This window comes from Ovis canadensis, chromosome 19 (assembly GCF_042477335.2).
Source record: "Ovis canadensis isolate MfBH-ARS-UI-01 breed Bighorn chromosome 19, ARS-UI_OviCan_v2, whole genome shotgun sequence".
Lineage (NCBI taxonomy): Eukaryota > Metazoa > Chordata > Mammalia > Artiodactyla > Bovidae > Ovis > Ovis canadensis.
This window is the reverse complement of record NC_091263.1, coordinates 68,056,763-68,066,990: the sequence shown is the minus strand read 5'-3', so window position 1 is coordinate 68,066,990 and position 10,228 is coordinate 68,056,763. Positions and strand designations below refer to the sequence as shown.

The following is a 10,228-nucleotide window of genomic DNA, read 5'->3' as shown; positions in this document are numbered from 1 at the left end:
TAGACACTGAAATGAGAAGGAGCATAGACCCAGACACTGGGACACTCAAAGCTGGAGGAGGATGATAACCATCATCCCTATCTCAGGAACAGACAAGCTAGTGTAGATAATGCTTTGGGAGCTTAGATTGATTTTGGCTCCTACACAGTACAACTTAAAATGGGTCACAATTGAAAAATAAAAGGAATCACAATTGGAACCTAAAAATCTAGGCAGGATTTTAGAGAGCTGGTTCCACCTGGTTAATTTATGGATGAAGAGACCGAGGGGCAAGTCACATGTCCAAGTCTTCAGAAGACTAGGTGGGGGCATCTGAAGCTTTGAGTCAGTGATGAAACTAATACAAATATGTTTCTAAAGAGCAAAACCAGAAAGCAGGTGTGAACTATTCTGGTATGGTGCATATTCAATCATATTCTGGTTTCAAGAATTTCATTTTTCTTTTCATTTATCACCATATTCGTTTTATTTAATGTAAATTGTGTACAGAACTTAGTAATTTTCCCAAGAACTGAGTTCAATACTTTTTTACCTTGACACTTTAACTGCCAGAATAAAGTAGTAGCAGATAAATTCTGTAGAATAAAGCTTACTTACAAATGGATGATGTCTTTAGAAAAAGAGGTGGAGCAATGAAAACGTTTAGTAGTTAAGAGGTCAATACAGTAAAATGGAAGTAATTTAAATGGATAATTTTAAATTCAGACAAAGTAGGAGCTAGAAGGATATAATACTTTCAGATGAGGAAAGACAGCTCAGAAAAGTAAAGTGTCTTGACCAGGAACAAGAGCAGCAGAACCAGGTCTGGAATTCAAATCTCTCAGCTTCTTGGCAAAGGTTTCCTGACCATTTAGTTCCACCCAAATACAGGTGACAGAGCTTTTTCTTCCAAATTTATCCCCACCCCTCTGTACATAAGGCCCTCTCACCCTCTGGGTAGGGGATCTTGAGTGTCCCATGACTGCTGAAAAGCAGGGCGTGAAAGGGCAGTTTTTCTGTTTGGATGGGGCATGGTTAGGAGTCCTTTGCTTGGATGATCCATGAATGATATGCAGGCAGTTGCCCATGGAAGGATCTCAATCCTCAGGGACAAGAGGTTGCTCTGTGTGTCACCTGGAGCACTCCCAGGCATGGAAGGATGGCCTGGGAGCACTTTGACCAACTTGACTGGCCTCCCAGTAGTATCTGGGCAGAACCATTGTCTCCCTGCAGGATCTAAAGGCAGGTTCTCATCCCAAGACCCCCATGATGACTCCCTCTAAGATCACTTAAAGTTCTGCTTTGCTATGCCATTCCTTACATTTCTGTTCAATGAGTGTTTGTCAAATTTGATAATAAGAGTGCCATTATTAGTGCCTACACTAGGCTAGACATTCCATTTCCACAATTAATCCTCCAAATCTTTAGGTTTTTTTTTTCTTACTGTAATAGGTACTCACTGAATTCACACAGAGAGGTCACTTTACTAGATGATGTAGATAAAGAAGGAATTTCATAAACACTTTTAAGAAATTTAAGTAAACAGTTGTTCACCAGTTTGCATTTCTAAGGAAACTTAAGTGTATTTTCTTGCTAGCAAACTCCCATGCTTACTGAGTGTTATTAATGCAAGGGAGTCAAAGCAGTGGGTGGATGATGCAAATATTTCATTGGTGAATACGGCTGGGGCTTGGTGATTTTTTCAGTTGTTTTGCAAAGCTGCATCAGTCATTTTAATTTAAAATTCTACTTTAATCTAAAATCTTCTGTACCAAGGTTGTTAACAATATCACTGTTAGCCCATCTATCCAGCTGAGCTAAGTGTTATTACATAAGCTGTCTAAATAGTGTCAGCAAATATGAACGTGTATTTTGGTCTTAAAGTGATGAATCTGGCTCATGAAAAGGCTGAACCCGTGCTGCCTACTAGCTTGTGTTGATTACCAGAGCAAATAATTCGAGCTGTGAAGAAGAGCTCCACCCTACTTTAACTGTGGGTTTCTCAGCCTCCTTCTATTTTTTTTAAATCACTGTGACAATTTAAAAAAATGTGTGTGTGTGTGTGTGTGTGTGTGTGCACACGTGAGTGTCACTCTGGACGGATTGGATGGGAGGCATACAACCAAGGCTGCTGTATACCTTTTAGCAGCATGCATGCTCAGTCACTCAGTCATGTCCCACTCTTTGCAACCCCATGGATGGACTGCAAGCCACCAGGCTCCTCTGCCCATGGAATTTTCCAGGCAAGAATACTGGAGCATGTTGCCATTTCTTCCTCCACAGGATCTTCCTAACCCAGGGATCAAACACACATCTCTTGCATCTCCTACACTGGCAGACAGATTCTTTATCACTGAGTCACCTGGGAAGTCCACCTTTTAGCAGAGCTCAGTGTAAATAAAGATCAAGTCTTGTCTTTTTAGATTGTTACAAAATGAGACTTTTATGAGTTTATAAATGACTAGTCTTAACACCAGGTCACCAATTTGGGGGTGTTTACAGCCTAGACTAGGCAAAAGGAGGAACGGGAAGGTGACAGATTTGCTTGGTCTTGACATAGTGACTTCTTCTGCCACTATTTACAGAGCTCCCAGGTTCTGTGGCCAAGGTAGCATCTCAGGGAAGAAGTGGAGGATTCAGGAAGCCCGAAAGTCCCCTACTCTATAAATCTTTGGGTAGGGTTGAGGGATTAAGGTGAGGCTTTACTTAAAAGAGAAAGTAATAAAGAAAATCATTTAAAAATATGAATCTTGAATGTAGTAGGCAGGAAATGGTAGGGGAGAATCATTGCAGGGGAAGGGGATTATCTTGAAGGAGGAATATGGCTTTGTCCATGTGATACTACCAGGGTCCTCTGTAACTCCCCCCACCCTATCCAATTACAACTGAGAAAGTAGTCAAAACGTGGAAGAAGGGAAGAATGCAGGATTCAAAGAGTCTTTACAAGAACTATGGCATTTGATTGGGTTTCCCTGGTGGGTCAGTGGTAACGAATCTGCCTGCCAATGCAGGAGACAGGCGTTCCATCCCTGGGTGGGAAGGATCCCCTGCAGAAGGAGATGGCAACCCACTTCAGTGTTCTTGCCTGTCCATGAGTCACAAAAGAGGTGGACATGTCTTAACTACTAACAACAACAGCAACTAGTGGGCATGAGGCCATTTTCTGCTCTTCTATTTGCTCGTTCAGTCAATTGGTTTCAAAATGCTCCAGTGACCACAGAGTATTAGAGGGTGCTGACAAGTTAGATTTGTGAAATAAATATCATGTTTTAAAGGAGGTCAGGCAAGGAAGTGGTTCACCATAAAATACTACGACTCCCTTTAAGACTGTGTGGATGACGGTAATGTCTTAGCCCAAATGATAGATTAGCTTCACTGATCTAAATCTCCAAAATTAAAACAACCCAAAGGAAAAAAACACCAAAAACATCGAAAACTGAAGACTGACTAAGAAGTGTTAGGAATTGGTTGGGACGAATACCTCCTTGTGAAGTACAAGAATAATTAACTGTACATACGGTGTGCTGGTGGTTTAGCCACTAAGTCCAACTCTTGTGAGCCCCAGGCTCCTCTGTCCATGGGATTTCCCAGGTAAGAATACTGCAGTGGGTTACCATTTCCTTCTCTGGGTGGATCTTCCTGACCCAGAGATCAAACCCTGGTCTCCTTCACTGCAGGCAGATTCTTTACCCACTGAGCCAACACGATGATATGCACCAAATCCTCATTCCACAGCCTCATAGGCATGTCTGCATCAGAGTCAGACGCACAAGCTCAATCCCTGTATTCAGCAATCGTTTGTGGGAAACCCGATACACAACAGACACTCTGGGGAAGGGAACAGTAAGCAAGATGGGATTCATCCCTTTCAAACAGGGCCTTATGATCAAGTCAAGGGAAGACGCAAGCTTACAAAGGGATCTCAGAGCAGGCAATATGGGGAATGGGAGTTCAGAGAAGAGAAAGTCAACTCTCCTGAAGGTAAAGGAAGTTCAGGAGAGCCTTTCAGGAGGCAGAAGAATTCCAGCTGGTCTTTAAAAGGTGTGTGCTAGAGTTGTGAGTGAGCATGATGATTGAGGGAGAGAAGGTTGTCCTGAGCAGGGAACCAGAATTTTCATCAGGTGAGGCAGTAAAACTGTCCAGAGATGTGCTTTTCGATTTGTTATTTCAAGTCAGACTGCAAAAAGAGATACACAATGCACACAGTGATGGAGTATCTATACTAGAGTCTTATCCAGGAATGTGGGCCTTCCTAGATCTAGGCTCTTTGCTACATGTTTACCTGGACTAATGTCAATGGAAATATGTTCACCAACTGCATTCCATCTTAGAAAACTTAGATTTGCTCAGGAAGTTCTGCTTACAAAGATAGGGTTCTGCAGTCCCTTTGCTAAGTCTGAATTGCCTAGTGCAGCTGTGTTCATGGATGGAAGTTTTCTCAATGGGGTGGGTGTCATTCTTGGTCGGTTTATACTTGTCTGTCTTTCTCACTACTATATTTCAAGCTCCTTGAAGGATGGAATCTTTATTACATGATCAACCTGAATTGCCCCTCCCCTGCCCCCAGCAAGGGCCGGGCTATAATACCTCTGAGCAATGCTTAACGAACTGAATTGAAATTAAATGGGAACATCTCAACATTTGTGAGTGCCTGCTGAGTTCCAGATTGGAGAAGGCAATGGCACCCCACTCCAGTACTCTTGCCTGGGAAATCCCATGGATGGAGGAGCCTGGTAAGTTACAGTCCATGGGGTCACGAAGAGTTGGACACGACTGAGTGACTTCACTTTCACTTTTCACTTTCATGCACTGGAAAAGAAAATGGCAACCCACTCCAGTATTGTTGCCTGGAGAATCGTAGGGACGGGAGCCTCGTGGGCTGCCGTCTGTGGGGTCGCACAGAATCGGACACGACTGACATGACTTAGCAGCAGCAGCAGCTGGGTTCCAGATACTGTGTGTGTTCAGGGGGCAGGGAGGGGTTGCTCTGGGCAAGCCTTCTCCTGGACATGCATCATATATTATCAAACATCCAACTATCCCTTCCCTGGTGGCTCAGACGGTAAAGCGTCTGCCTGCAGTGCAGGAGACCCAGGTTCGATCCCTGGGTTGGGAAGACCCCCTGGAGAAGGAAATGGCAACCCACTCCAGTACTCTTGCCTGGGAAATTCCGTGGACTGAGGAGCCTGGTAGGCTACAGTCCATGGGGTCACAAAGAGTCGGACACGACTGAGCAACTTCACTTTCACTTTCACAGCTATCCCTATTTCCTGTGTTAAATGTTATTTTGAGTTTGGTTTATATAACTTTCATAATTGTGAGTCTTCGAGAATGAATTATTTATTTCTTGTGACTTAACCCTTATGTTTTTATATAACTACAAATTGAATTCTAGTTGATTGGTTGATTTAATGATACATTTTGAAGATATCTCAGAAAACTATTACTAATTAAGGTATGTGGTTTTCTTTTCATTGTCATGGACTCACATTATTATGTGTGCATGCATGCCAAGTCACTTCAGTTGTGTCTGACTCTTTGTGACCTCATGGACTGCAGCCCACCAGGCTCCTCTGTGCATGGATTCTCCAGGCAAGAATACCGCCTGCAGTGGGTTGCCATGCTCTCCTCCAGGGGATCTTCCCCACCTAGGGATTGAACCTGAGCCTCTTATGTCTCCTGCATTGGTAGGTGGGTTCTTTACCACTAGCACCACCTGGGAAACCCTTATTATATATTTTATCATATATCATACTATATATTATATATTGAATATATATTATATAATATCCATAGTCTTATATTTCACATATTTATAGGGCTTGGGCCCTGTGCCTTAAATGTCTGTGGATGTTGGGAGGGCAAAGAGGATTGAAACCTCTGCTCTCTAGGCTCCTAACTGTGTAGCAAAAGAGCTAGACCCATTAGAAGGTCACGTTCATGTAACTGGTCACTCTCTGGGAAACTAGATAAGGGGCATTTAGTTCAATCTAGGACTTCAAGGAAACCATTGAGAAGATCCCTGAACTGAATCTTGAGGGATTGGCAAGAGCTAGCCTGGGAAAGCAAGGCAGAGAGGGTAGAGGAAGCAAAACCTCAAACAGTCCAGTGCTTGAATTCCTAACAAAGTGTGAATAATATGTTAGCATCCAGCGTAGGGAGTTACTGCTGCCCAGAATGCCACTGCTTTGCTAAAAGTACTGGCAAATAAGTCATGACTGGAAAAACTATCTTCACAAGGAAAAAAATAACCCAACACTAAAAACCAAAGGGATATAAAGATAACTTATATCTCTTTATCTGTTACTGTCTAAAAGGGAGCACAGGGTGACTTCTGGGGTACTAGGGCAGTGGCACTATTCTGTTTCATGATCTGCATGCAAGTTATATATTTTTAGTTTGTGAAAAATAATGAGTTATATTCTTATATGTATAACTTCAATCAAGTCTTTGAAAATGGAAATGCTTATACAAATTTGGATGTATTTGTGTATAAATATTTCAATAAAGAGTCCACCTGCCAATGCAGGAAACACAAGAGACATGGGTTCGATCCCTGGGTCAGGAAGCTACTCTGGACAAGGGAATTGGCAACCCACTCCAGTGTTCTTGCCTGGAGAATTCCATGGACAGAGGAGCCTGGTGGGCTATAGTCCATGGGGTGGCAAAGAGTCAGACACGACTGAGCGACTGTCACTTTCCCTTCAACTAAGAGGTTTTAAAAATGAAAAAAAGAAAAAAGGTAATGTACCTGGTTTACTGCTACAGTGGAGGCTCAGAAACCCATCTGGTGTTCCCCTAAGGGGAGGATGTCTTTCCAGGACTGAGTGTCTCTATCTGGCCTGCACTCAGTCAGCCTGCACACCCTCCCCAGCACCAGCAGGTACAGTGGAGGAGAAATGTGGCTGGGGCTTTATGGAAACATCCCTGAACAAACCTGTGGAGGTTAAACTCCAAACATCTAACACTCACAGAATTGAAACTTTCAGTGAGCATAAGCGGAGGTCTATGATCCCCAGTTGTTCTTATCTGTTCTTACTGAAAAATAATGAGACCTGAATATAAGTCAGAAGACAACTTAGACATCAATAGCCGCACGTATAGGACAGAGAAAGTTTTGCATTGTAAGAGATTTAGTGTGAATCTACATATCTAATATTGTGTGAGAGAATCCATTAAAACCATGGAGTTAGTTTCTTCCCTAGGATCTCTGCTTGTATCCACAGAGAAGGTTCTATGTGTTGAGAGATTGTCCATAGGCCCTATGTATTTTTCAGTTAGAATTTACAATAGTGTGAAGATTTACTTCTTTAAAGTAGGTATGTATTTTAAAACCCTCTATGATGTGAATCATCATAGCCTTCAAAGTCTTTTGCACAGTGAACTGTTTCAGTAACAAAGACTTCATGTTTAAAAAGTGATATTTAGTTTAATCCTCAAAGCAATCCCGGAAGATAAATACTTCCTTCTTCCCACCGCTGCGCCCCTCGATACACAGACCCTGGGAGGGACTACTAGGCTTGCCTCCTTCGGTCACTTATCGGCCTTTGCCTCAGTCATCTCTCGTCTCCAGTCACCCGCTGCCGCCTGTCTCCCGTCAGTCATCTTCACCAACCTCCAGATCCCGCGTGCACTCAAGCACACCCGAGCATGGCCTGGCTGGCGCCCCTTTGTCCCGGCTCTGCCTGAGCCCGAAGCTGCTTCACTGCCATGCTGACAGCTCAGAAGTGACCCTCTCTGATCATCACCAACTCTCTGAACAACAGAAGTGTTAGTCACGTCCAACTCTTCCCGACCCCATGGACTGCAGCCTGCCAGGCTCCTCAGTCCATGGAATTTTGCAGGCAAGAATACTGGAGTGGGTAGTCATTCCCTTCCCCAGGGGATCTTTCCAAGCTCGAACCCGGGTCTCCTGCAAAGCAGGCAGATTCTTTACCATCTGAGCCAGCAGGGAAGCCCCAGCTATCTGAGTTTCTCCAATTCCTACACTTTCCTTAGACCTTACCTCTGGCCTGACTGTGACCTAACCGTGACCTTGTGAACCTTCTATGTCTTTCTGGTCTAGCATCTCTTCTCCTTGACTCACTCCTCCAGGTCATCACTCCACCAAGAGAAGCTTCTATGTCCTACCAGTTGACTCTGTTACAACACCAACTTGATCAGCCTTTAATCGCTCCAGCCATCTATTTGTTGTTGTTTTTTCTTGTTCCAAAACAAGAGAACTCACATAACTAACTGTATTTACTGCATGAAAACTTTTGAACTATGTTTTCTCAATTTCTTCTGGCCTTTACACCTGCGGATATCCTGGCTCAGCTTCTCTTCCACATGACCCAGGTGGCCGTCCCCTAAAGCTCCCTAGTCCTCAAGCATCATTTCCCTCCTTTCTCTTCAACCCCCACAGATGATCCCCTTCAGCTTTTCTAGAAGGGTAAGCTCCCTGGAAGTCCCTGAATTCATGCTCCCATTTTCTTTATCAGTAAGTGAGGAAATAGTAAAGATTACACACACCTGGTATTGCTTAGGGTATAAGGAAATGACATGCTTTAAAACTTTGGCTGGAGGATAAAGAATGGAGTAGGTCTTCTCTTTTTTTTGAGGAGAAACTGGAAATTAGTATCAAAACTGAGAATGCACACGCCCTTTGACCCAGTGATTTGTCTTCACTTCTAAGAATTTATTTAAGAAAAAACAAGAGGGTGAAGAAGTATGTACAGAGATGTTTACTGTGGCTTTGATGTGGTAAAAACCCTGAGACTGTTTAAATGTTCCTCTTTTGGGGGGATGACTAAATGAACTGTGCTGCAATAAAGTGGAGTCTTCTGCAGCTGTCAAAATGCCCAGGAAGAATCCATGTGCACTGACATGGAAAGATATTCGTAATATATAAAAAAGTGACAAAGTCAAGTTGGAGAATCGCAGTCACTGAAAGATTCCACTTAGTTACTTATAAACGCAGTTATAAATACAGACTTAGTCAGAAAGGTGATGCACCAAACTCCTTATACCCAAATCCAGGCCAGGGTCATAGAATGGGGATAGGTGTGTGCGGTGGTTGATCCCTACACTATACATTGTAGTTCATTTTAATTTCATTATTAACTCTTTATTCACTGGGGGGTTTCTGAAACTAATGTCTGTGGCCAGCGACTTGTTCTGTAAGTGATACTGAAACATTCCAGTCAGTAAGGCCCAGCATGTATTAATACGCCTCTGGTCAATAATGTGTTAAGCGGGCATTACTTTTATAATTTAGTGACATAAGGAGAAAGTAAGATAAAAGCCAGTACAAAGGCACCCTTGTTACATTTGCCAGTGTTGTATGTGTCCACCACAATCAAGGCACCCTCCTTCGAAAGGTCAAGCCTCACGCCTGTTCTCTATCAACAAGAAAAAAGAGGCAGAAATGCCAGGTCAACAGTAGACCTGTATGGAGCCCACCCAGAGGTGATCACTCCAAACACAAGGCCAACATTTAGATATTTTCACTTTGGTTGCAGCCCGCTGCTGTTAGCTTTCTTCCTCTTTTTTTTTTCTTTCTCCAGATGGCTGAGCAGATATTTTATAACAAAATTAAACAGGAAACCAGCATTTGGACACAAAGATGCACTGTACAGGAAGGATAAAACCATTAGGTTCATTTTCTTTACTGCATTACATGTAACACCTTTTATGGGAAAGGTGCATATCCATTTTGATATGACTTACACCAAAATGATCAGTGATTATCAATCATGGTTTATTATTGCCACCCTTTTTTTTTCCAGAAAGAGAGGGCAAAGTCATTAAATGCATGCAAAGTATCTCAGGGGCTACATAATCTAAGTTCTTACCTCATCTTCTAGAACACCCACATAACTTCTTTCCCTACTGATTCTCAGGAGAAAGTCTTGTCTAGGGCTAAGTATGACCCAGATTTCATGGTCCCATCCACCACCTCCTACCTCTGCTGGGTCAACTCCACTCATTATATATAAATATATTTCCTGATGGCTCAGACAGTAAAGAATCTGCCTGCAATGCGAGAGACCCAGGTTTGATTCCTGGGTCAGGAAGATCCCTTGGAGAAGGGAATGGCTACCCACTCCAGCATTCTGTTCTGGAGAATCCCATGGACAGAGGAGCCTAGAGGGCTACAGTTCATGGAGTCCCAAAGAGTCAGACAGGACTGAGAAACTAATCTTTTCACGTTCATATATATACATATATATACATGCTTAGCTCCTATATCCCTTTCTCTCTCTTTGAT

The 10,228-nt window shown here is 43.0% G+C and overlaps 1 non-coding gene across 1 annotated transcript; it reads left to right on the top strand.

Moving 5' to 3' along the window:
• The first annotated feature begins 5,023 nt into the window (after window positions 1–5,023).
• TRNAC-GCA (transfer RNA cysteine (anticodon GCA)) lies at window positions 5,024–5,095 on the top strand. Its single transcript has one exon. It is a non-coding gene; the product is annotated as a tRNA-Cys (tRNA).
• Window positions 5,096–10,228: the final 5,133 nt, after the last annotated feature.